Source organism: Mirounga leonina, unplaced genomic scaffold (genome assembly GCF_011800145.1).
Source record: "Mirounga leonina isolate KUSES-001 unplaced genomic scaffold, KU_Mleo_1.0 Mir_153, whole genome shotgun sequence".
NCBI lineage: Eukaryota > Metazoa > Chordata > Mammalia > Carnivora > Phocidae > Mirounga > Mirounga leonina.
Window position 1 is genome coordinate 21,937,051 of NW_023270387.1, and position 26,748 is coordinate 21,963,798.

The window sequence follows — 26,748 nt, forward strand, 5'->3', positions numbered from 1 at the left end:
CTGACAAGAAAATGATTTGAGTCCATTTCCATTTTGTGGCTGAAGCATGGTGCTTCCTCTGCCTCTTTTTGACCTCTCAGAGCAGAGTGCATCAAGAATCTCCCTGGCTGACACTCTAATCCTGATCTTCAAATAGCCTCGCCCCAGTTTGTCTAGAATAAGCAAGGCCATGAGTGTGAGCGGTGTCCTGGGTCTCATCTGGGAAGCAGTCAAGCGGGCCCATTTGGGGGTCCCTATTTCAAGGCTGATTTAGAATAATACATTTTAAAAGCCCTGCTTAGTCGCACACAGATATGACCATGACTGTCACCATTCATGTCCTGATGGAGGTTTTCGGCCCACACAGACGGGCAAGGCTCAATGCATGCAACCTAACAAGCATCCGGTCTTGCCTTGGGCAGTCCCTGCTCTGGCCTAATCCCTGCAGGTTCTTCCCGCCAGGAACTGTGCATCTGCTGTGAGTTTCTTCTCTTTGCATGACCAGAATTCTAAGTAAGGGCAACAGGCCTATGTATTTAATTTACTTGTAAGTGAACAGCTTCTGTGTGTTAGAAAAAAATTAACTCAACCTATGAATTTGTAATTGCCTGAGATTTCACCTCCTGGCCACGCTTCTCTTCCTATGGAGTTATTAAAACCCACACAATATGGTCTAATAATTTATTAATAGTCAACATAAATAGATAACAGCTCACATAGCAGTAATAGCCATTGCATGTTAAATAATGAGGCATTATTTAAAAGGTACTTCACTGGAGAGGAGGAAGCAAGGCTGTTCAAGTTTGGAATTATTATTGTGGTGGCAGATAGACTCAGGTACACAAGGCCTTCTCGACGGTTCGTTGGCCACCTTTGTGTCACTATTTCTCCATCTCCATTTTGAAGAGGTGGGGTACCAGCCAGTCCTTGCTTAGCAGAAAAGGACATCCAGATTAATGGGAGAGGAACAAACCATTTTTTTATGGAACAAAGTAAAAAAAAAAAAAAATATTGGAGTAGTTTCATTTCACTGAGAGGGCCTCAACAATAATGTCTTCTGTCTCTCCATCAAAGTCCTTACAGTCAAACCCAGGCATGCCTTCCGCGTGGAGGTTCCTTCACGCTAACAACTTGGGAAATGAATAGGGAGGCTAAACTCATCGCAGCTTAATGAGAAACTCCCCGTCCCTTCTGCCACCCAGCTCCAATTTGCAGGCCCTTCTCCCACTCCAGTCATCACCTGATCTCCCCCGGAGACCTGTACACTCTTTTTGAATGTTTTATGACATTCCAAACTGAATAACAGGTACTTGGCAACCAGGAAGAAGGAAGGAAAACTGTTTTTATTTGTAGCAGATCCTAGAGGTGAGAAATCCTAAGGAATCTACAAAAAAATTGCTAGGATAAATGATTTCAATGAGCTCACAGGATACAAGATCAAGATACAGAAATTAATTTTCTTTTTATATACTGGCAATAATCCAAACACAAAAATCAAGACATTAAACATTTTCAATAGTATCAAAAACAATAAAGCACTGAGGAATGACATGTAACAAAAGAAGTGAAAAACTGCCAACTAAAAAACATCATTGAGAGAAATTAAAGAAGTTCTTGATGAGTGGAGACATTCCATGTTCGTGGATAGGAAGATTCAAAAATATTAAATGGCAATTGTTCCCAAATCATTCTAATTAGAAACACATTCCTATCAAAATCTCAGCAGGGTTTTTTTTCTTTCAGAAATGTGACATCCCAATCCCAAGATTTATATAGAAATGCAAGAAACCCAGAAGAGTCAAAAACAATTTTGAAAACGAACAAAGTTGAAGTACTATGGAATTTACATTTCCCAATTTTGAAACATGTTACAGTAACCCACACAGTGTGGTTTTGACATAAGGATAGACATTTAAGTCGATGGAACAGAATTGAGAGTCCAGAAGTAAACCCTTACATTTATGGCTAATTGACATTTAAAAAAGATTCAAGGCAATTCAATGGGAGAAGAATAGTTTTTTTAACACATGGTGCTAGAACAGTTGGATAGTCAATGCAAAAGTGTGAATTTAGATCCCTGCCTCACACCACACAAATTTACCCAAAATTGATATAGACCTAAATGTTACAGCTAAAACTATAAAACTTTTAAAAGGAAACAGTAGAGGGCGCCTGGGTGGCTCAGTTGGTTAAGCAACTGCCTTCAGCTCAGGTCATGATCCTGGAGTCCCAGGATCGAGTCCTGCATCGGGCTCCCTGCTCGGCAGGGAGTCTGCTTCGTCCTCTGACCCTATCCCCTCTCATGTGTTCTCTCTCTCTCAAATAAATAAATAAAATCTTAAAAAAAAAAAAAAAAAGGAAACAGTAGAAAACCATTGTGACCTCGGGTGAGGCAGAGTGTCTTGATAAACAACAAAAGAACAATTCATAAAGGAATACATTAAGAATTAGGATTTCATCAAAATTAAAAGCATCCACACTTCAGAAGACACCATTATGAAAATGAAAGATAAGCCACACAGTGGGAGAACATTTTGAAAATCATATACTTGATAAATAACTTGTATCCAGAACATAGAAATAACTCTTTTAAGAAATAACAAGAAAGCAAACAACCCAATTTAAAAATGGGCAAAAAGAGAATGAGAAGACAAATCACAAACTGAGAGAAAATATTTGTAAAAGACATATCTGATAGAGGACTGTTATCTAAAACATACAAAGAACTCTTGAAAACCAGCAATAAGAAAATGAACAACATGGTTAAAAAATGAGCAAAAGGCCTGAAGAGACACCTCACCCAAGAAGATACACACATGGAGAATATGCATATAAACAGATGCTCCACATCCTATGTCATTATGGAACTGTAAACTAAAATAACAAAGAGATGCCATTATACACCTATTCGAATGGCCAAAATCCAAAACACTAACAACAGCAAGTGTTGGTGAGGATGTGGAGCCACAGGAACTCTCATTCATTGCTGGTGGGAATGCAAGATGGCACAACCATTTTGGAAGATCGTTTGGCAGCTTCTTATAAAACTAAACATACACTTATGATCCAATAAGCATACTCACATTTACCTAAATAAGTTGAAAACTTATGTCCACACAAAAACTCACACATAGATTATTATTTATAGTAGCAACTGTATTCAGAGCTGGCAATACTTGGAGGCAGTCCTTCAGTAGGAATGGATAAATGGATAAATAAATGTACGTCCATAAAATGGACTGTTATTCAGGGCCGAAAAGAAATGAGCTGATGAGAACCATGAAAAGACATGGAGGAAACTTAAATGCGTATTGCTAAGTGAAGGAAGCCAATCTGAAAAGGCTCTACACTTTATGAACAACCACAGGATACTCTGGAAAAGGCAAAAGTATGGAGACAGTAAAAAGATCAGTGGGTGCCAGGGGTTAGAGGGGAGGGAGAGATGAACAGGTAGAGCAAAGAGGATTTTTAGGGCAGTGAAACTATTCTGTACAATGCCTTAACGGTGGATACATGTCATTATATACTTGTCAAAACCCCATAAATAGAGTGTATAACACCAAGATTGAACCTTAATAATGTAAATTACGGACTTTGGGTAATGGTGTGTCCAGGTAGGTTCATCGATGGTAACAAACGTAGCAATCTGCTAAAATGTGGAAAACAGCTTGACGGTTTCTTAAAATATTACAAACAAAGTTATCGTATGATGCAGCAACTCATCTCCTAGATATCTGCCCAAGAGAAGTGAAAATGTGTGTCCACAAAAGACATATACATGAATGTTCACAGCAGCATATTAATAATAAGCAAAAAGTGGAAGGAACTGAAATGTTCATCCTCAACTGTTTATCCCTGCAATACTATTTGGCAACACAAATGGACGAACTTGACACGTGCTACAACAAGGATGATCTTCAACAACATGCTAAGTGAAAGAAGCCAGACACAGAAGAGTACGTATTGTACAACTGCGTCGATGCAAAATGCCCAGAAAAGGCAAATCCAGAGAAGGAAAGTAGCTTGGTAATTACCTGGAGCATGGTGGCGTGGGTAGGATTGTGGGGATTTGTCTGCAAATGGGCAGGAGGCTTCTTTCGGGGGAGACTGAATTGTTCTAAAACTGGATTGTAGTAATGGTTGCACAACTGTGTAAATTTACTAAAAATCATTCAATTGTACACTTAGTGAATTTTATGGTATGTAAATTATGCCTCCATAAAGCTGCTAAAAATAGCAGATGCTTATTAAGGATGTCAGGAGGGTACGTGAATGGGAGGGCACACTATTAAGGAGACTACCTATGATTAATTTAACATTGCCCCATTACTGGCAAATGAGCCTTTCAGGAATACCTCCTGCTGGGACTAGAAATTCCCTGTATTTATCTAGGACATAGCCTCCTACTTATATCAAGCAGAGACAATTGAAGTCACCAAGCCCAATTCAAACATCATCTCACTAGCAGAGTGAGACAGGATAAGCCCCAGCTTGGTCAGAAAGAGGATATGACCTATGGGCTAGTACTAAAACAACCATTGCCTTCCATTTATCTCCGCGGGGGTTAAAAGACCTGAACAATATAGTTATCACTTACCAGTTGACTGGCCTCTCCTTTGTACAAGAGCTAGACTGAGGATAATAACTTACTTTTGTGAAGCTCTTACAAAATGCTTTAACACACACTAGCCCATCTGTTCTCACGGCGGCCCTGTCTGCGGATGAGAGGCAAACACTGCTGGCTGACTGGCCCGATCCTCATCCAGTCGCAGTCACTGAGATGTGCGTATTGCTGGGTGGGCTCTGGGGAAAGCTTCTGCTTTTCGGACCCGAAGAGGCAGATCTTCGGTCCCTTTCTCTTCCCCCTTTCTCTGTCCCTAGAACAAGGATGGTGCCTTTAAGGGACAGCAGTCATCCTGGGACCACAGAGGGAGGAGCCCGTACAAAAGGCCCAGAGAGCCTCCAGAGAGCCCCAAGGATGCTCTCATCCCAACACGGTTAAGCTGCCAGACCAACTCTAGCATCATCTCCCAGGAAGACTTGTTAAGTGAGATGAATGAAGGCCTCCTTGTTTAAATCACTGTGCTTGGGTTTTGTTTGCTCTTGCCAAACCTCTTGCTGCCTGGTAAGATAGAAATCATGAGTCGCGCTTCACAGACACCAAAACTAAGGCTTTGAAAAACACCTCGACTCATCCAAGGTCAAACTACTGTGCCAGCCACAGGAAAAACAGCAACTTGTACCCAGCTTTCTGAATCTAGTACTGTAGGAACAACCGTGACAAAGACAAAAACCACCTCTTAAGCACTGAGAAGGTACCAGGCCTCTGACTTCACTAGGTACTTGACTTTTCTCTAAATCTTATAACTCTGCAAACTAGGTATTATTATACCCATGTTATGGATGGGCACACTGAGGTTAAGAAAGGTCAGGTACGTTGCTCAAGTTAAGGGCTGGTGCCAGGATTCTGAACTGGCATGTGTCTTGTCCTCTATGAGGGGAGTCTAGACGAATAAAAGCATACTCCCTAGGATTAAGTGACCAGCTGATAAAAAGCATTACATGCCCGGATATGGGGCTGGATGATTCCTAGCGCGATTCAGGTTGGCTAGCAAAACTCATCACGCTTGCATGGGTGTGGCAAAGTCCATACTTTTAAACTGTCACCTAAAGAAACTTTCTGGGCAGGATTGTCTTTTCACCATTTACAATCACTTTTGTACCTTAAAGTTCACCTCTTCCGGGAAACACACACCACAGGCAGGCAGCAGAGGGATTTAAGGGAGCTCTCCACGGGACAGGTGAGATTCTGCTTCTTTCTCCAGAGTTTTCCAATTAAAACGCCGCTTTTTGGCAGCACGGGTCTGAGGACAGCAGTCTGGAGCCTGCACTCAGCACGAGGAGAAAGGATGCCCCATGTCGGGGGTCAAGACCAGCCCCGCGGGGGGCTGCCGGGGCACAGGCTTCTGAGAGAGAAGCAGTTCTTGGCCAGCACCAGGCACACGCTGCATCCTCCACCAGCCATGGCTGCCATTCTAAGTCTGGGATGTATAGTCTGCCGCTTGAGGTGCTGTGGGGGTCTGGGCATGGGGTTGGAAATTGGGGCAGGCTGGCAAAAAGTAGTTCAGAGGGATTTCGAGGTGTTAATTGCTAACTGCTGGCTCCTTTCAGGAAGTAATGTCCCCCTTCTGAGATGGGCTGCAACACCATTCATCTCTATCAGGCCCAAATGGGTTACTCAGCCTTTAAGAGCTTAATTAGGTTTTCTTCCTGGGTTCCCTGCGTCCCCAACAATGACGGAATAATTGAGTCACTTAAACAAGGGGCATCCAGGACTGATGCCTTTTCAAGGGATCGTGGAGTTCTGGGTCAGGGAGAAGCCAGGTGCTCAAGACAGTTCAGCAAGGGCCGCCAAGAGGCTCCCTCCCTTCTGCAGGCTCCAGGCTCTCTGCTGCCCACCCAGATTGCTGTCTCCTGGAGGCAGGTGCCTCTGACAGGCTCTGCCTTGTGGGGTGAGCCAGTGGAAAGCTTAACTTGGAGAACTGCCCTGTGTTTTTGTGGGCCTACTCTCCCTCCCTCAGACATACTCGTGTAGGCCCAAACTTGGCTCTCTCCTCCCAGATGGTGCTATTTCCCTCTATGGGACTGATTCAGCATTTCTACTTCACAAGAAACTAAGAGTACAGCAAATCTTATCTCCATGAAAACAATGAATCTTCATGGCCAAGTTATCATCCTGCGTCCTTCAGACATACAGCTTTTTCCCCAGGGTCACTCTGAGCCAGCCACAGGGTCCTACAAGGGCCTAGGGAAGATCAGAAGGGGAACCCAGGGGAAAGAGTAATCTGATTATGTTCCTGGGAGCTTGAGCTCCTCAAACTTCTCACCACTTCCTGGAGCACCCCCCCCCCCATTCCTGCCCCTTTAAGCTTGAAGCTTTTCCCAGAGTCCGCCTCTAGAGATAAAAAAGGGACTCTTTTAGCTTATTGAACAGACCAGCAAATGCCCACTCCCCTAGGACGAGAAACAGTTTGGACCACAGGCAGGTCAGAATGCCCTGGCACTTCTACAAAAGCCTTCCCCCAAAGGAGTATGAAATGCGAAACAAACCAGTGTTCTCCCATCAAAAGCATCATAACTCGTTTAACATTAAGGGTATTTTTTTTTTTAAATCCTTTTTACTAGATTAAAAAAACAATAGTTGTTTCTTTCCTTTTATTTCAGCAGGGCTCCAGATAATAAAAAGATTTATAATTAAGCCAGTAGATTTACTTTTGCTATGCTGCCCTAGATTATGAAAAAGTATAATTATATGCAATTAAAAAATGAACAGTATTTCTTACCCGAGTGAAGCTTTAAAAGTCATTATGAATCCATTAGCTCAGCAGACCTTAAAATGGCCTTCACTACTCCGGACTTCATTTAAATTCACAACAGAGAGAAGTAACTTTTCCCCATTTTGATGGAGTATGTGTGTGTGCATGTGCGCATGCATGTACGTGCCCATACACGTGCGTGTTCAGCCTCCTCTGCTTCGCCCAGAGGAGGCAGACATTCATTTCACATGCTAAGGCCATGTTCTTAATACTGAGTTTGCCATAGTCTTCTGGTCACATGGCTCATAATGCTTCACTTAGGGAATCTGCAAGCTGGAGAACTGAGGGATAGTCTCAGAATTCTTCTAAACTTACCTTTGTCCCTACCTCTTTGCTCCCATGAGCAGTGACATCCTCTTTTCTGGTTACAGCACCAAAGGAGGCCATGATTGTCACGAAGCCGTTTGGACTGTGCTCTGGTTCCTTCCTCTCCTCCAGCTACATCAGCCTGAGTTGTCCCCGCGAATTCACTCATGGCTGAGTGACTGCAGAATCGGTTTTTGCTATTTTGCGATTATTAGTTGCCTCACTTATCCAGATAATGACCTCGCATGATGGGTGCTTTATCTGTTGACTACCAGGGATAACGCATAGAGGAGAACTGATCTAGGCAATTCAGACACCGTTTGTGATTTCATTTCAATTGAGCCTTCATGTTTGACAAGAAGTTGTAATTATCGAAAATTTCATCTGCATTAAGATAATGGATCTTACCCATAAGGCCATTTTCTCTGGTTCCTCAACATCAGAATCACCCTCAGCATGGTTGTGGGCGGGAGCTCGGAGGTTATAGTGAAAAACAAAACAAAACAAAACCCCCAAAATCCTCTGCCACCGCTTTTCGTTTAACTGGCCATCCTTGTTAGCTGATCTTTCCACCTGCTACTGTGTTTTTGCCCAATGACATCAGAGCCTTCAGCAGTGGCTCTGATTCTGGCTGATAATCAGAATCACCTGGGAGGCAATTTAAAAAATAGAGATGAACAGTAACCTAGACTTACTGAGTCGGAAGTTCTGGGAGTAGGGCTTAGGAATCTGCCTTTAAATTACTCTCCAGGTGATTCTTAGGCAGCCCCACATGGTGCATAAACTGGCATTTACATCGCTCCAGCCCAGAGCAGGGGCTGGGGACACTAAGGTGGATAAGAGAGAAGGCCCATCTCTAGTCATTTCACTATTCTTTGGTCTTCACCCTCTCTGAGTGTTCAGGTACAAGCCTGGATGAACAAGGATCCCAGGGCCAGACTCAGACACGTCCGTCTCTTGCAGCCCCTAGGGGGCAGCTCCCATCTCAGATGATGTGTCCCTGGGGAAGATGGGGAGCGTACCAAGTCTCTAGCTCAGGCCAAATATAGCTGCTCGGTGGACGCAAGCTTTCCCCTTGGTTAGTTCCCAATTTTAGGTGTTTCAGTTCCATCGTGCACTTAATTCGCCACCAGCCATCAACAAGTTACTTAAAAATTAAAATCCTGCAACACGCCAAACTGAAGGAGAACGAATGTGCCCAAGTGAACGGAACAAAGCCCCGGGATTTAGAAGAGCAGCAGGCTTTAACACCTGCTTTGCCACTTCCTGGAGGCTTTGCCTTGCAGAGGTCACTTGCGTGTTCCAGGCTGCTGTTTTTTCACCTGGGTAACGAGAAAGGTTGGGCCAGCTGATGTCCAAACCCCTCCCAGTTCAAGTATTCTGTGATAAAACATACTCCAAGGGAGCTCGGTTCATGCTCTTCCAATGACGAGTATGTTTGCATTCTATATCAATAAGGAGCTCTATAACTGTGATCAAGCTATTATTAATCTCTTGGAGCCTTAGTTTACTCATCATAAAAATGGAATAGCAGTATTACCAAGTATTAAGTGTAAGGATTAACTGATCTCTGCATCTAAAACCCCTAGTGCCATGCCCAGCACACGGTAAGCACTGAGTATGTATTATTACCATCCCCATCCCCATCCCCATCGGCATCGTCCTTGTAACAAGATCTCCAGTGTTCCACAGGGCCCAATCACACTGGCCACTGTATCACCCTGTCAAGGTAACAAAGGGACTCCCAGAACCTGGTAATAAGGGCTCTGGCCATAACCCTAGCCCTGGATTCGAACAGGGGGCTGACCCCTTCCTGTGCAAGCCTAGGTTCCATTCCGTCCTCGGCTCTCCCGGCTGCAGAGGGTCACTCAAGCCCCCCAGAGTGGCAGCCAGACGGCCACAGTGACCTGCATTCATCCTGGGAGCCTTGTGGCATGTGCTAGAGGGTGTTCTGCATATTATTTTAATGAATGGGGTCCAGAGTCTCAGAGGTCTTCCCCGGTTCTCTCTGTGTGGCCACTCCAAGAGCAAAGACTCTCCCAGGGGCTCTCCTTGAGTCCCAGGGGTCACAAGGAGGCAGGCTCCTCCTCCAGGCCTGCTGCTCTCAGTGCAGCCCCATCTTCCTTCTCTCTCTCTCTCTGAGTATCTCAAAGCCAAGCTGTTTGTAAACTCCCCCCACCACATGACTCTGTTACATGGGCTTGGCTCGTTAACATGCAGGCAGTAAATTACGCAGGAGCTCCGATTTTAGGGAGGCTATATTGCTGTGGAGAGGAGCATTAAAAGATTTTACTCTAAGATCTCCCCCCAACTCCCCACCCACTGCAGACAAAGTCTCTTGGGACAAGCGTCTGCTCCAATGGTCTCATGTGCACAGATTTCTGATAAATGTTCCCATCAATGCCATAGGCCCTGGTGCTCCTCCACTGGGCCTTTCCCTTGGGGGTCTTGGGGCCTGGCTTTTGAGATGGCTTTGGGCCTTGAGCAGCCGCCGTGGTAAAACATTCATCTTCATCCTTTCTCTCCTCTTGCCTGCTCACTGACAGTGAAAGCCCAGGGAGGGATGGAGGGAGATTCCATCCCTGCCACTGAACGCCTCCCTCTTGGAACTAATCACGGCTTTTCCCTGCCCTTCTCGGTACAATCTGATACCATTATCGCCAACATCATCAAAAGAAGGCCCCTTTAGAGATTGCGTTGTACAAACAGAATTGCCTAGACATGGCTGACTTTGCCTATTAGGAACGTAAGTAAGAGCCTATTTACACAATAACCATGGCGCATGGGTGAAGGACAAGCCCAGGACAAGATAAATCAACAGACCAAAAGATAAATGAACAATAATGCATTAATATTGAATACATTTCTGAGCATAAGTGCCATGTGGGTTGGAAGGCAGGGAAAAGGGCACGACTGAGGGGTCAGTGGGACCAGAATGACAGATGTGAGGGGTCAAGGGCAGGCATTTCCTTTAAGGGAAGCATTAAAGAGCAATCTCCGTAAGTGGAAGGAAGGCCATCCATGGTCGCCTATGTCCTCTTAGTTTCATTAACATTCTGTTCTGTGGGAAACAAAGTGGGGAGATGGTTGCTCTCAAGGTTGTCAGGGGAGGGTGATACACTATCATTGATTCAGGCTGGGTGGGGACTTCCTAATTTTCATTGTTGTTAATTGAAGTATAGTTGACATCCAGTGTTACGTTAGTTTCAGGAGTGCAACGTAATGATTGGACGATCCTATCCCTTACACCACGCTTACTACAAGCATAGCTACCATCGGGGTGGGGGTGGGGAGGACTTTTTGATTTAGATATCACACAGCAGCCAGGGAGCTTCGTCCAGGGCTCACTGTGAAGAGAGAGTCATGCTCAAGGTTGGCAAGAGGAAGGTGAGAGGATGAAAGACCAAATTCCCTCAGCGGGGATGGGGCTCCCTTGCAGCTGAAACTTTCCAAAAGAAGTAGGGCTGACCTTGGGCATTCATGGAGCTGGCTGAGCCAAGCTACGATGTGACTGAGACCCACACTCGGAGACTTGAGTGGGGAAGCCCAAGTGGGGCACCTCGCCTCCCAGTCCCCGCCAACACCTGCATGCCTTGAGAGAGCAATGCCAGCCTCCCATGTTTCCTCTCTCAGTCTAGACTGGAGCAGAGTTGGAGAGAACTGAAGCCCCTCCTCCATTGCTCCTGGGGATGCTAATTCATAGTTGCATTAGCTTTCATTTGGATAACAGCATGGGGGATTGTCAGATATTGGCTCTGACCAAATTTAATCTACAGGCTGTGCTCTGCCCTCTTTCCACTTGCTTTTACTCAAGACCCTAATGAAGAGATTTATCTGATTGGTTTCCCCGAGTCCGATCTGGAATGAATCGCTCCAGCCCTGCACCCTCCCACCTCTCTGCTGTCCACTCCAATCAAGAACGGAGGCTCTCGCAACTCTCTCAGTTCTGAAACAAATTAAATCTCCCTGACAGACTCTATCTGCCTCGAGTTCTCCATTATGCTTCGCTTTGGGTTTGCTTTCACAGTGACAAAACTGCTTTGACACGTTTTGAAGATTCTCAGGGCCCTGGTCGCCCCTGCCCCCTCCCCCACCTCGCTGCTGTCCGGTGTGATTTCTGTAATGACAAGACCACGAGGCTCCCTTCTCAGGCGACCCGGCTTCTGCAGCTCCTGGGCTACTATCGGTGACATTCAGCCCTGAGTGTGAGGTGACAGAGCTGCTTTGGGGACAGGAGAATACCTCCGCTCACTCCATGGAGGGACCACAGACCCATTTCTGCTCTGCTTCCTTCACCCTCCTTCCAGCCAGCACATCCAGTCCTTTTGAAAGAAGTCATTCACCCTCCAAGTGTCCACAAGGTCCCTGGAAGAATGTGGCCTGGGGCTGTTCAGGATCTTTTGAGTCTGTACTTGCGATTTAGCAGATCTTTAGATATGTTCCCCCAGGCTGTGGGGAAACAGACCTCAGGTTTTCCCCTGGTGCCTTCAGGGGGAAGCTGCTAACCTCTGTACCCCTTAACAGCCTCATTAGATGGACAACAGATGTCCCCGCCTATGCTGGGCTCCTACACTGAAGCCTTCCCATCTCCTTGAGACAGGCGGAAAAGAGGGGGAAAAGTCCCATGCAGGCCACCAGCATGACTGTGACAACAACAAGCGGGCTGATGATTATAAATTCTTTGCTTTCGAGCTTCTGTTAGTGCTTGAGGAGTTGCTTTATTGGAATTAATAATTGCAACGATACTGGTTATAGTCATCACTTGAAGTCCATTAAGGTCCCTTTTAGCTCTAAAATTCTATTCATTCATGGATTCATGGATTCATTCATTCATCAGATACATATTGAGGACTTGTCACATGTCAGGCCTTTCTCTAAGAGGTCTCTGGATTGAAGTCCGGAGGGAATGGGGGTGCGGGTAACTACAGGAAACCAGGACAGAAGGGGAAATGGGACCCCCGATGCTTCTTGGATGCAGGTCCTCACACACCCTTCCCCCTCCATGCTCCGGTGTCCCCCCCAGTCACCAAATCTCTTCCCAGGTCCCTGCTTCTAGGCAAATTCCCTTTGATCAACCCAGCACACCAGACATAAAAAGGTAAGGATGCACTATCTAAGGGCACGACTACCACTTCTCTCCCCAAATGCACTGACTTCTGATGGGGTTCAGGACAGCCCCCCACCCAGAATGTGCCACTTTGGCATGTGGATTATTTTGAGCTGAAGGCAACTAGACCTGAGGCCTCAAGAGAAACTTGTGTCCCTCCCGTAACCACACAGAAGATCTAAATTGGGGGTCTCTCCCAGAATAAGGGTTATTAACAGATGTGTTTTAGCTGAGTGACCCATCTATATGTACGGCAAACGTCTAACTGCCAAACGTCTGCTCTTCTTATGGCCATGTGAAGTGCCTTCCTTTTCTCTGAAGTCCCAGACCCTTACTCCCTTCCCCTTAGTTCAGGATGATGTATATACTTCATTTTGCCTGATGGTCTTTTGAATTTCCACATCTATGTGGATTCCCCATATAGATGCCTATTAAATTTGATTTTCTCCTGTTAACTTATCTCATGTCAATTTGATTCTTAATCCTGCTACAAGGACCTTGCTCCCTGACACCTGTTTCATCTTGTTCCTGACACATTTCATGTGCCCTTCCCACAGTCTAAGGTGACTGTGGCTAGATTGGAGCCTCTCCAGATCTCAGATCCTGCTCTGATGTTTCAGAAATTCAGATGGAGTCCAGAAGCCTACTCAGAACTGACAGAATTCTACACTGGAACCCAGAGCCCTAAAACTAGGGCTCAACCCCTTGTGAGAACAAGAACACATAGTCGTGGCCAAGTGGTTAAGGCGATGGACTAGAGAGCAAGAACCATGAACTTAGATACCAGGTCTCAAGTCATCGTTCTTCCTCTGAAATGAAGGTGAGGCCCCTGGAACTGTCACACCTCAGACAGGTAGCCTCCAGACTCTACACCTGGCCAGCCACCCTAGCCCCTGGAAGGGAAGATTTGGTTGCTGCCATACTGGGAACTGTTTGACCTGGGTTAGGATTCTGGTTTGGTCCTCACATACTGGGTCACCTAGCCCAAACCACCTAGCCTCTCTGGGCCTCAGCTTCCTCATGAACCAAATGCCATTCTGCTACAGGGATTTCTACGTGGTCAGAAAAGGATTTACCAGCTGTGCCTCTAAAATCTACAGGCTAGGCTAGATGTTAAGTAAGGTAACCTCCCACTCTAAAATTCTACAATTGATTCCTTTAATTAACCTATCTTGAGAACATGTTTTATGTCAGTCACTATGATAAGAGTTCACAAAACAGGTCCTAATATTCATAACAGGAAGGACATCATTTACATAATAAGATCAAATGACTCCAGAATATCAAATGTCTGTGTATCTTAAAAATAGATGCAATAATAATTCTCACCTATTATTAATGTTATACTTACTAGGCAACACATTAATTGTTCTATGTGGGTTTTTGCAATTTATTTGCACAAAATGACCACAGAAAGTAGATGCGATTGTACACACGTTGTTCAGTGTTTATTGAGTGATGAGGATGTGGCAGACCTTGTACTAGGTATGTGATATAACCAACCAGCTTTTGCATCTTCGGGCCCAGAGGGGTTAAAGAACTTCCCAGCCACATAGCTAGCAAGTGTCAGAAAGAACCAGAAATCTAGTTTGTCAGGCTCTAGAGCCCAAGGTCCTGTTAACTCTCTTACTTAGCTCAGCTTGGTTTTCTGAGCCTCATAATGTCAGCCAAAGCTAGTGTTTTCTGAGACCATAGCCTACTCACTCCTACTGTCCTTTCCTCACTCAGCTTTCCTACTCATGAGTGAACCTTCCCCACAGCGTTCTTCTACCCATGAAATAGCCATTTTGTATTCTCCAGGCTTCACTGGTTCTCGTTTTCAATTGCCACCTCAACACTGCTATTTTCTTCTTGTCCTCTACTCCTTGCTCTGTCCTTCACCTCTCCGGTAACTCTGCAAAATATCTGTGAATTGGCTACGCCGAAAGACTCTACTATGGTCTAATTCTAGAGGCACAAACTGTGAACTCCGTTGAAAACATTAGCTGCGCATTATAGAACCCAGAGCACCATTTATTGAAGAGACTGTCTTTTTTCCATTGCATATTTTTTCCTGCTTTGTCAAAGATTATTTGACCATAGAGTTGAGGGTCCATATCTGGGCTCTCTATTCTGTTCCATTGGTCTATATGTCTGTTTGTGTGCCAATACCATGCTGTCTTGGTGATCGCTGCTTTGTAATATAGCTTAAAATCAGGCAAGGTGATGCCCCCAGTTTTGTTTCTCTTTTTCAACATTTCCTTGGTGATTCAGGGTTGTTTCTGATTCCATACAAATTTTAGGACTGTTTGTTCCAGCACTTTGAAAAATGTCATTGGAATTTTGATCGGGATGGCACTGAAGGTACAGATTGCTCTGGGTAGCATAGACATTTTAACAATGTTTATTCTTCCGATCCATGAATATGGAATGTTTTTCCATCTTTTTGTGTCTTCTTCAATTTCTTTCATGAGTGTTCTGTAGTTCCTAGAGTATAGATACTTTATCTCTTTGGTTAGGTTTATTCCAAGGTATCTTATGGTTTTTGGTGCTATTGTAAATGGAATCGATTCTCTAATTTCTCTTTCTACAGTTGCGTTGTTAGTGTATAAGAAAGCAACTGATTTCTGTGCATTGATTTTGTATCCTGCCACATTACTGAATTGCTGGATGAGTTCTAGTAATTTGGGGGTGGAGTCTTTTGGGTTTTCCACATAAAGTATCATGTCATCTGCGAAGAGAGAAAGTATATGCAGTGGAAAAAAAGACAGTCTCTTCAATAAATGGTGCTGGGAAAATTGGACAGCTATATACAGAAGAATGAAACTCAACCATTCTCTAACACCGTACACAAAGATAAACTCTAAATGGATGAAAGATCTCAATGTGAGACAGGAATCCATCAAAATCCTAGAGGAGAACATAGGCAGTAAACCTCTTTGACATCGGCCACAGCAACTTCTCTCAAGATACATCTCCAAAGGCTAGTGAAGCAAAACCAAAAAATGAACTTCTGGGACTTCATCAAGATAAAAAGCTTCTGCACAGCAAAGGAAACAGTCAACAAAACAAAGAGGCAACCCACAGAATGGGAGAAGATATTTGCAAATGACACTACAGACAAAGCGCTGATTTCCAAGATCTATAAAGAACTTCTCAAACTCAACACCCAAAAAACAAATAATCAAGTCAAAAATGGGCAGAAGACATGGACAGACACTTCTCAAAAGAAGATATTCAAATGGCTAACAGACACATGAAAAAAACGTTCATCATAATTAGCCATCAGGGAAATTCAAATCAAAACCACATTGAGATACCACCTTACGCCAGTTAGAATGGCAAAAATTGACAAGGCAAGAAACAACAAATGTTGGAGAGGCTGTGGAGAAAGGGGATCCCTCTTACACTGTTGGTGGGAATGCAAGTTGGTACCACTTTTGAAAACAGTGTGGAGGTTCCTCAAAAAATTAAAAATAGAGCTACCCTATGACCCAGCAATTGCACTCCTGGGTATTTACGCCAAAGACACAGACGTAGTGAAAAGAAGGGCCATATGCACCCTAATGTTCATAGCAGCAATGTCCGCAATAGCCAAACTGTGGAAAGAGCTGAGATGCCCTTCAACAGATGAATGGATAAAGAAGATGTGGTCCATATATAAAATGGAATACTACTCAGCTATCAGAAAGGATGAATACCCAACTGGTACTGGGACTGGAGGAGATTATGCTAAGTGAAATAAGTCAAGCAAAGAGAGTCAATTATTATATGGTTTCACTTCTTTGTGGAACATAAAGAATAGCATGGAGGACATTAGGAAAAGGAAGGGAAAAATGAAGGGGGGCGGAATCAGAGGGAGAGAAGAACCATGAGAGACTATGGACTCCAAGAAAGAAACTGAGGGTTTTTTGGGGGGATGGGTTAGCCCGATGATGGGTATTAAGGAGGGCACATACTGCATGGAGCACTGGGTGTTATATGAAAACAATGAATCATGAATCACTACATCAAAAACTAATGATGTATTGTATGGTGACTAACATACCATAATAAAATTAAATTAAATTAAAGAAAAAAAAAAAAAGAACCCGGAGCAGAAGTAGAGACAGGGAATTCCAGAACAACTTTCAATGAAGCCAGAAGTGTGGGTGGCTTGGCAGGTTTTGAAACTGGATGGCCTCTTCCTATCTTGAAATCACATTTGATTGGGCAGCGTAGTGAGAAAGAAAAGCATGAATAGCAGCTGAATTGAGTTATTCATGAACACAGTCCATGCAAACCCCATTTAAAGATAAAGAGTTCTGAGTCAGGCTCTCACATATCATGTGGGAGACAACATGGCAGACAATGGAGAGATGGGTCTCTATAGACTGGGATGGGATGGAAAAAGGATCCTCTGGCTCTCCACATTACCTAAAGAAATCTAGAAATGTTACTTTCATAATGCACGGTATCATCTTATTGAGTTCAAAATAATGACTTGTTCATTCAAGACCAATCTGATGTCAGGGCAGTCTTGGATCTCAGTCTAGATGGGTGACTCTTACAAGCTGTGTGGTCATTTAAGCTGTTGGGAAAGCATGATGCTGGAATGGTAAGTGAACCAGCCCTCAGTACCATGATACCATGAGATGCTATTTGTTAAAACATGGTGTCAGGCTCCTCAAGAGTTAACTCCTATATCCCAACTGCTGCTTTGCTACCCCAAAACTCCAACACAGTTCATTATTTCATAAGAGGAGTTAAATATGAATTGTTCATTAAAACACATATTATTGGATGTTTAACTACCGTGTAATTGATTTTCTATCCATTGCCTAGTGGTTAACCCTCAATAAATGCTTTTTGTAATCAACTTAAAGTACAATACCTATCACGCTTGATATCCTTCTCCTTTGATTTAATAAGAAACCAACTCTATATTATCGAAATTATACTTTATGATAAAAAAATTGGTCAAGTTTCAAACACGGCATGAGAAAAACTCTCTGACATGAATCTGGCCCCCTTTCTAGAAGGATCTCAGTGCAAGTGAGAGCTCAGGGGGACCTAGAGCCTCTTCTAACCATTGTGATATTAGCTAAGATCCAGGAAAGTCAAATGTTATGCTCATAGCTAGAAAGACAGTGGAGTCTTTCTAGAACTGCCATGCAGGAAGCCAAGTTCATGGTCTGATGTGACAGATAGTGAAACTCTTTCCCAGGGTTGAGAGATCAAGAAAATTAGGAAAGTCCCAGGCTCCCAAAGAACATTAGAAGCCATTAAGCATTAACATGCATTTAGAAGACCCATCATTCAGTTTTCCTTCTTCAGAGCTTTCTTCAAAGCCTTCCAAAAAAATTCTACCTCTTCAGGAAGCCTGCCTTGTCTGGATGGGAGTAGAAAAGTGACTGACCCCAACCAACCATAAGATAAGAAGGAAAGTGGGGAAATGTTTTGTTCAATTCCAGGGAAGCCGATGGCTGGGGCAGGGACAGCAATTCAGAAGCCAGCATAGGGGATGTGAGGGGAGAGACACCAGTAGCTCGCCCTCAAAAACTCTTAAGCCTTCCCAGAATCCCTGACCCTCCCACCTCCCAAACACACACACACACACACACACACACACACAAAACACCAGGGCTGAATGAATAATAAGTAAAATAATATATGGAAAGCTCTCAGAAAAGGCACAGAGCAAGTGCTTAAAATGATAACTACTACTGCTTTTCCATATTAATACTTATTATTCTACAACATGGTTTTTTAATTCACTTAATCTCCTTACTACAGGACATGGAGAAGAATATTATACGTTGATTCATTCATTCATTTATTTCCTTAGATACATTCTGAGGTATGAATTTGTAGGCTCTGCAAGGATGATTTTCAGTGAGCTTTTAACATGTATAACTCAACCTCTCTAGAAGTCTTTCATTAACAGTGTATGAGCTCACTGGGTACCATGGGTTAGAAATCTTTTCAAGGAAGTGAGTCTTCTGTCACAAGAAGCTACCAAGCAGCAGCAGAATGACCCCTAACTGGAACTGCTGTGCAGGGACTTGATGGGATTTGTAGGCAGTTGGACTCTTGGGTCCCTTCCAGTTTTTAAACTTTATGATTCTGATTCTTCTGGAACACTCAAGTAGTGATCCACATGCATCTTCATGTGGCGTGACATAAAGATTTCTTTCAGACTCAAACCATCTCAGGCTGCTGAGCTTCTTCCCTGGATGCTCTCACCCTTGGAGATCAAAGGCTGAGCATTTCCCCATTCAGCTTGTGACAAAAGAGAGCGATCGCCTCAGCAGCAAGCTGTTGTTAGACAAATAGGAATCCTCTTCTCAAAGGGCATTCTCTTCTGCATAGTGAGTGGGAAGCCTCCAGTATTTAGGACACGTTCCTAAAATAAAATTCAGTGGCCACCAAATGACTCAGCGTAGGAGCCTTCATTCTCCAAGAGAGAAGGAGGGCTGCTAAGAATGGCAGGAACCACCCACAGATGGTCTGCACCAGTTGCATCAACAGATGCATATACAACACAGCCCTTTTCTCTGAAGCATCCAGCCAAGCTCACATCGAGTTCTCCACTGTGTACATTAAAACCAAAATAAATAATCCAAGAAAATCTGCACATGTCTGTGTGTTTGGGGTCCAAGATAAATCAGGCAATAGGCCCAAGAGGAATTTAAGACATTTGGCCACTCTTTCCTTCTTCCTTTTGGTTGGTTATTTGTGGAAACCTAAAGCATTAGATCACTTTCCAGCTTTAAAATAGACAAGGATCCCCAGTGCCCCTAACAGCAAGGCTAATCTCTACTGGCTGGTGTTTAAGATCCTTTGGAATCTGAGCCCAGTTACTGAACTAATTTCATGTCTCTTAAATGCTCCAGCTCAATCAGGGTGGTCTCCTCACTGTGGCCCCCTTTCTCCTATCACTCATTCTTATTTCTACTTGCAGGTCTCTACTCTTGCTTGATGCATTACAAAGGAAGCTTCCACTTTCCTCCTCCATGTAGGAAGATCTTTTCTTCTCTGCGGTCCTGCTGGTGGTGCCTTTGCCAGCAGGTGCTGATCTGGGCTGACTTCTCTCTTTTCTCATCTCACATTACACTGAAGGGTAGGAGGAGCCACCATCTGCGTATTTATCTTTGGAATTCTGGGGTGTGAGGACTGGATACTAGGAGTTCCATTTGCATAGAGCACTTAAACTCCTTGGTAGAAAAAGTAAGGAAGCAGACCTGAGCTGACAGGCCACTTGGGAAAGAAAGATTGATCCTCCCAAATCAAGGGATGTTCCCAGGACTAGCCCAGTCTAGAGAGAGAGTTCCTGCTCCATGAGGGCAGAGAACTGACTCAGAGGTAGGAGGAAGTTCAAAGATACGGGTGCTGTTCAGAAAAATGAGTTTCTGGATGGCACAGGAAAATATTCCCAAGTTCAATATAGTGTGTCATCATTCAAATCATCTTTGGCAAAGTCCTAGAATCATGCTGCCAGATACCCGGGGCTGGGATGAGTGTGGACAAAAACATTTACTATATAGTCACTGTCCTGAAAACCGCCAGGGCAGAGAAAGGGCAATTTCTTCTGTGTGAACTTGGTCTAGAAGACCTCAGGCACATAAAAGCATTTCAGTTGAGCACCGAGGGAAGTTTTATACAAATGGAAACATAGGTACCTCACCCTGAGAAAACCTGGTTATCTTTTCTTGGACAGCTCACGTCTGAGATGTACACTTAAATATATTCACTCTTTGTGTTAGTAAGAAACATAAGCATGGTAATGGACTCAGGCCCTCAGAACCCCCAAAAGAAGCTCCCTATATAAATAGATTTTGAAAACTTGTCAGAAGAAAATTGAGAATTCTGGTGAATATTGAGGGTATATTTTGAATCTGGTTCACAGGGACATATGACCTCTAGCTGGTTGTATAACCTCCAAGAGCCTAAGCTTCCTCATCTGTGAATATGGGACTAAGGTCTTGTGCGACTGTTGCAAAGACAAAGGACTTCTAACAAATGGTAGCTATTATAGAGAAGGGTCTAGCATCCAGTTGGGAAAGCGATGCTGGGGCTGGAAGAGAGGTCAGAGAAGAAGCTACAATTTGAGAAGCTGTCCACACAGGGGAGGAAGTGACACTAGGAATTGCTGAGCTCCACGGAAGACAGACAGGAGATTAATAATGGAAATACTCAAAACAGATAGAAAGATGATAGATAAATAAATATACATAGATTTGATGACTCATCTTTAAAGTTAGGAAGGAAAACAAATGAGCAATTCGTGATAAATTAGGAGGACCTAGAAGCCAAGAAAGAATCTCCAGGAAGAAGGTGATCAGTACAGTGAAATGAAGTAGAGTTTCAGAGCTTGTAGACCTAATTTGGTGCCAATATTTGGTGATTATGAAGATGCGGGGCGGGGAGGAGAAATATCATTTCCTTTCTCATACATTGTTTTGCTGGTGTGGTAGGTACCACAGTTCAGTGTGTGGATGGTGGTGGTGGTGGTGGTGGGGGTGGGGGTGGGGGTCGTCCCAATTCAGCAGGGCTGTGGAGGAGCCTGGGCACATGTATCATTGAAAAACTCTTCAGGAGATTTTGGTGATAGACGGATTTGAGAATCAATGCCTTAGACTGTTCTTAAAGTAACCTGGCTATAAAAGGTTGAAAAAGGATAGAAGGTAGAGGAATGATGAAAATTTAAAAACAAACAGAGTTGTGTTTATTTATAACCTACACTTGTTGGCCGCCCCTAGCCTGTGGAAAAGAAGGTGAAAGACCAAAAGATGCAAGTGTGGGTCAGGTAACCAGGGATGGCTCAATTGCTGTATGAGTTTCCAACTGCTGCTGTAAAAAATGACCACAAATTCAGTAGGTGGAAACAACTCCAATTTATTCTGTTACAATTCTGGAGGTCAGAAGTAAAAAATGGGATGGCAGGTGGGTGGGGGTTGGGGTAACTGGGTGATGGGCATTAAGGAGGGCACTTGATGCAATGAGCTCTGGGTGTTATATGCAACTGATGAATCACTAAATCCTACCCCTCAAACTATGAATACACTATATGTTAACTAGATTGAATTTAAATAAAACATTTTCTTAAAAAAGTGTTGGCAGGGCTGGGTTCCTTCTGGAAGCTCGAGGGGACAGTCTATGTCCTTGATTTTTCTAAGTCCTAGAGGCTGCCCGCATTCCTTGGCTCATGGCCCCACACATCACTCCAAGCTCTGTTCCTGTTGCCACTTCCCCTTCCGTCTCTCATATAATGATTCTTGTGATTACATGAAGGCCACCCACATCATCTAGGATAATGTCCCCATTTAAGATCTGTAACCAAATCTCATCTGCAAAGTCATTTTTTTTTAAGATTTTTATTTATTTATTTATTTAACAGAGATAGCGTAAGTAGGCAGAGCGGCAGACAGAGGGAAAGGGAGAAGCAGGCTCTCCACCGAGCAGGGAGCCCAACGCAGGGCTCGATCCCAGGACCCCAGGATCATGACCTGAGCCGAAGGCAGCTGCTTAACCAACTGAGCCACCCAGGCGCCCCTGCAAAGTCATTTTTGACGTGTAGGGTAACATACTCACAGGCGCTGCAGATGAGGATGTGGACATGTTTGGGGCTACCATCTATCCACCACAAGAGGGAAAGCATAGATGCTAAGGAGAGCCTTGGAACAGAGGAGCCACATACACCTTTTGCTACATAGCACAAAATAAAAGAAACAGAAAAGGCCTAATCACCTGGAGACTTGAGGCTTAAAAGAGAGGTAGGTGCATCAGTAGAAACACTTTGGGCATTTGATTAATGGGCTTTCATATTTTTGGATTTCCTCTAACTAGAACACAAGCTTCAAAGGAGCAGAGACCATGTCTTACAGTTGCTAGTTTGTCTCCCGTAACATCTGGTTCTCTGCAGAACACACAACAGATGCTCAACAATGCCTTACTGAGCAATGTGAGTGCTGGACATAACAAGGAAGATCCAGGGGGTATCGGCTACTGGTAGATGGGTATATCCTACTTAGGGATGGCTCACAGTAGTAGATAATCCTTAACGAGAAGACTGTATTGTCTCGGGAGGAACGCATTCCTACCTTCTTCTCCTCATGGAAGGACTAATTGCACTTGAAGCGTCAAGACAGCGTTGTGCCAATCATTATGTTGGCACATGAGACACTGGAGACAAAGCAACCAGAAGGAAAACCAAGCCTCAGAGTGATGGAAGGAAAAGCAGGAGCCAGATCGACGAGTCCAATCAATCCTGCAGAGAGGCAGGGGAATTGGCCAAATGCTCCCTGGGCAGCCTTTCCGCTTTATTGAAGTCTGTAGCAATGAACTCCTCTTGAGGAAAGAAGCAATTGACCGAAGGAAAAGGGAAAGAAGAACCGAAATTATGCTTTAAGAAAAAAGCTGGCTAGGACAACTATCTATATATTTGTCCTGCACATTTGTCTTGTAAAAGGTTGAAAAAAGACAGGAGAGAGAGGAACACTGAGGGTTTAAGAACCAATGGAGTTTTGTTCATTCGTTTAGGACTCAACCATGTTGACAATCCAAAGAGAAGAGCCAAAAAAAGGAAGACCAAAGATGCAAATATGAGTTAAATACACACACGTGTGCGCACACACACATTTGAGAGCGAGAAGAGACCCACCAATCCACCAAGTACGACAACGAACAAAATGGCTGATTGTTGACAGAAAATAATCAAACTGGTCACCGATTTTTCACCAAAGAGTAATTCTTACACATTTAAGCCACAGGCTGGCAGGAAAGAGTTTTCATGATTTCTGCCTTTTAGAGGTCTCTCAAACAGCTTTTCTGATACGCTTTTTTATATAAATTCTGCAGTGACTTTTCCCTGGTGTTATTAGTTGTTTGGGTTTTTCTCTGCCGGCCACAGGCTTATTTATGTTATCCTGCTTTAGATATTTTCTTTTCCCCTTTCATTCTTTGCTGAGGCTGGGTTTCCCAGCACAATCGGCTAAGTGGCATGCAGAGAAGATGCAGGTCTGCCAGACATGTGTTTGCATGCATGTGTGTATGTGCACGCGGAGTCTGAATTCTCACCAGGGGCTGTGAACATCTCTCATATTGTATATAATTTCTCAAGCCTTCCAGGTGAGAGGGATTGAGGTAGCAAAGTCATCACCAGAAGGCCCAGAGGATGGAGAGTCAGCCACTGATTGCGCCCAAGTGAACAGAGGGGAATTTGGGAAGTTTGGATCAGGTCTATCTGTCCCTCTCTCTCTCAAAAAAAAGGTGTGCCTGAAATTTGACATTTTATTTTATGGTCACATTACAGTTGAGCTCAGACATATTTTGTGCTATTATAGCTGATTATTACTTCAATGGAGAATTTATTGATTTACTTAATATTCATTGCTGCTAACATGAATTCTGCAATTACAAACCGTCTGGGGGCTCAGAAATGCTTAATTCTGCCCCAACTTTCTTGTGCTGTCCTATCTCCCGCCCCCATCGCCCTGTCCCCCTCCGGCACTTAATACTGGCCAGGCAGGGTAGATGGCCCAGAAAGGGCAAAACCTTCCCTTTCTATGGAGGAGGGGAGATAGTCTTCTCAACTCCGTGAAAACCTCCTAAGATGGCCTGATTCACAACATTTTATTTCAACCCAGGAAGGGCCATTAAAGGTCATCTAGTTGAATCTCATGGGCAGTTCATTTTCACAGTCATTACTGAGTGCTTACCATGGCAGGCCTCATCTCTGTAGACGGCCTGGCTCTATCAAAGAGCTCTAGCTGAAAGTTCTTTTTCATACTGGGCAGAAATGTCTCTCTTGATGGGCTCACTGCCATAGAGTAAGTACTTCTAATGGAATGGGTGCAAAAAAGAAGGGTGAACTGAGGCACGTCATGGGGGAGATAACCCTCGTCTCTGGCTTTCCCCCCTATTGGTACCCCAAACATGGTTGTTTACGAATATGTCACAGGTAAGTCAGCCGAAGCTGAGAGGAGCAGGGCTGACCTGCTCACGACACTGGCTTCGCTCTGATGACATTAGCACCCAGACAGCCACGTCGGGCCCCGAGGACGTACTGCCGTTGGCATGTGGCATGTTGCTACGGTCTTCCTGCTGCAGGTGCTCTGAAGCACGAATCAGGGGAAGGGCCCAGCAGGGTAACGAGGTAATGGAGGACATGGAAAAAGGAAAACAAGGTGCTTTAACCCCTAAAGAAAGCATTTCTCTAGCAAATAGCAATCACTTTGAAAGCAATTGACAAAAAGCTGGCTTAATCCTTGTTCTGGAGATACTTAACAGCTGCCTGCAGTTTTTAATTAATAGACTGGGCTCCTTAACAAAGGGGAAGAAGTAGGAGAGCATTAACAGATTTACTTACACAAGTTGAGAAAGAGTGCTTTGCAGGAAATGCCCTGGTCGCCCCTCGGCCTGGATCTGCCTCTGCCCTCCCTTCCCCACATGCCAACGCCCTGGGGTGGTCCTGGGGGGCCCCGGGGGGAGGGCAGGTTGCTGTGCAGCGTGGGTAGGCCTGGGAGACTGTAGGCCAGGCTACATTTCATTCCACTCCCCTCTCCTAAATAGTCCACCAATATTTATTGAGTGGCTCCCAAACACAGAGCAGGCGCGGCGTCTAAACCGAGGAACTGTATTTCTATCGAAGGCTAGAGCTAGGTGCTGAGGCTTGATATGAAGTATAAAAGCAAACATGATACTCCTTCCCAGAATGCTTGGGCCCAGCGAGCGAGAGACATTCAGGGCATCTATTCTGGAAGGCCGTCTGTCTGGGTTTGTACCTCCGTGTCCGCTCCGAATGTATCTGCTCTGGTGGGTTGGTGACATCCCTATACCTGTTCTTCACTAGTTTGAATACTACCCTGAAAACATGAATGGCATAATTACACAAATAAATGCAAAATAATAATAAAAAAAAGTTCTGTGAAGAAGGGGACATGGAACTGCGGGTCCATGTCGCACCAGGGGTATATGCCCAAACCTCCACTCTGGGCTCGGTGTCGCCTTCTGTTGCCGGGCCTCACCTAGGCACCCCCTGCTTGCAAGTCCCACCTCCCATAGTGACCAGCTTCCCAGACCCCTCTGGTCGGTCTGCCTCTCTGCTTCAGATGCTCATCTGTCTCGTTCCCTCACCCATTCGTTCGTTCATTCATTCACTCATTCACTCACTCAGCCAATGAGCATTTGCTCAAGGCCGGGCACTGAGCTGCGCACTGAGAACACGACGCCTTCTGGACCCTTCCAGAGGCCGGGCACGGCTTTCGTCCTCGCCCTCCCGTGGCGGCATCTTTCTCTTCTGGTTAGTGAACCTGCTGTCAGAGTCATTCCATCTGACAAAGTCTCTCCTCGTCTGCAACTCCCTGTCTCCTCATATCTTCATCAGTCCATTTCCACATGTCTAAGCATTTTAATGGCATATGGTTCCAGGGGGGAATCTCCAAATGAGAGAAAATTAGCAACTGTGCTTATTGGGCTAAAGGAAACAACTGGAGGGGAAGTTTTCTTTAAAAATACCCACAAGAAGCGGCGGCCCAAGGAGATGTGACTGCAATAAAAATGATGATTTTGGTTAGGGGTGGCAGTGGGGGTGGACAGTCAACAGCATTTTCTTTCCCCCGGAATACGCCACAGTCATTAATTTGTTTAATTTATTTTTTTTGGCCTCCTCCCTAGTGAAGCAGCCCAATTCACTGTCGGCCTACCCATCAGAACAAATTACACTTTGGAAATATCCGAGTGCTTAAAATTTCCATTAAATATAATAAGAAAACACAATGCACCGTTCTGGGCTGATGACTTCTCACCAAGGATCTACAAGCACTTTTTACAACTGCTGCCAAATGATTCTAGTTGTCATCCTTGGTGACACAGAGGCAGGAAAACAGGGCCATGACCACCAGGCCCCGTACCAATTTATACTCCTGTGTGTGGGAACCTGGGTGGTGGTTTTAATCCACCTCACTTGGGTACGATCTGATTCTGTAACAGTTTCCAAGTCTTCATGGCAGGGTCCACATT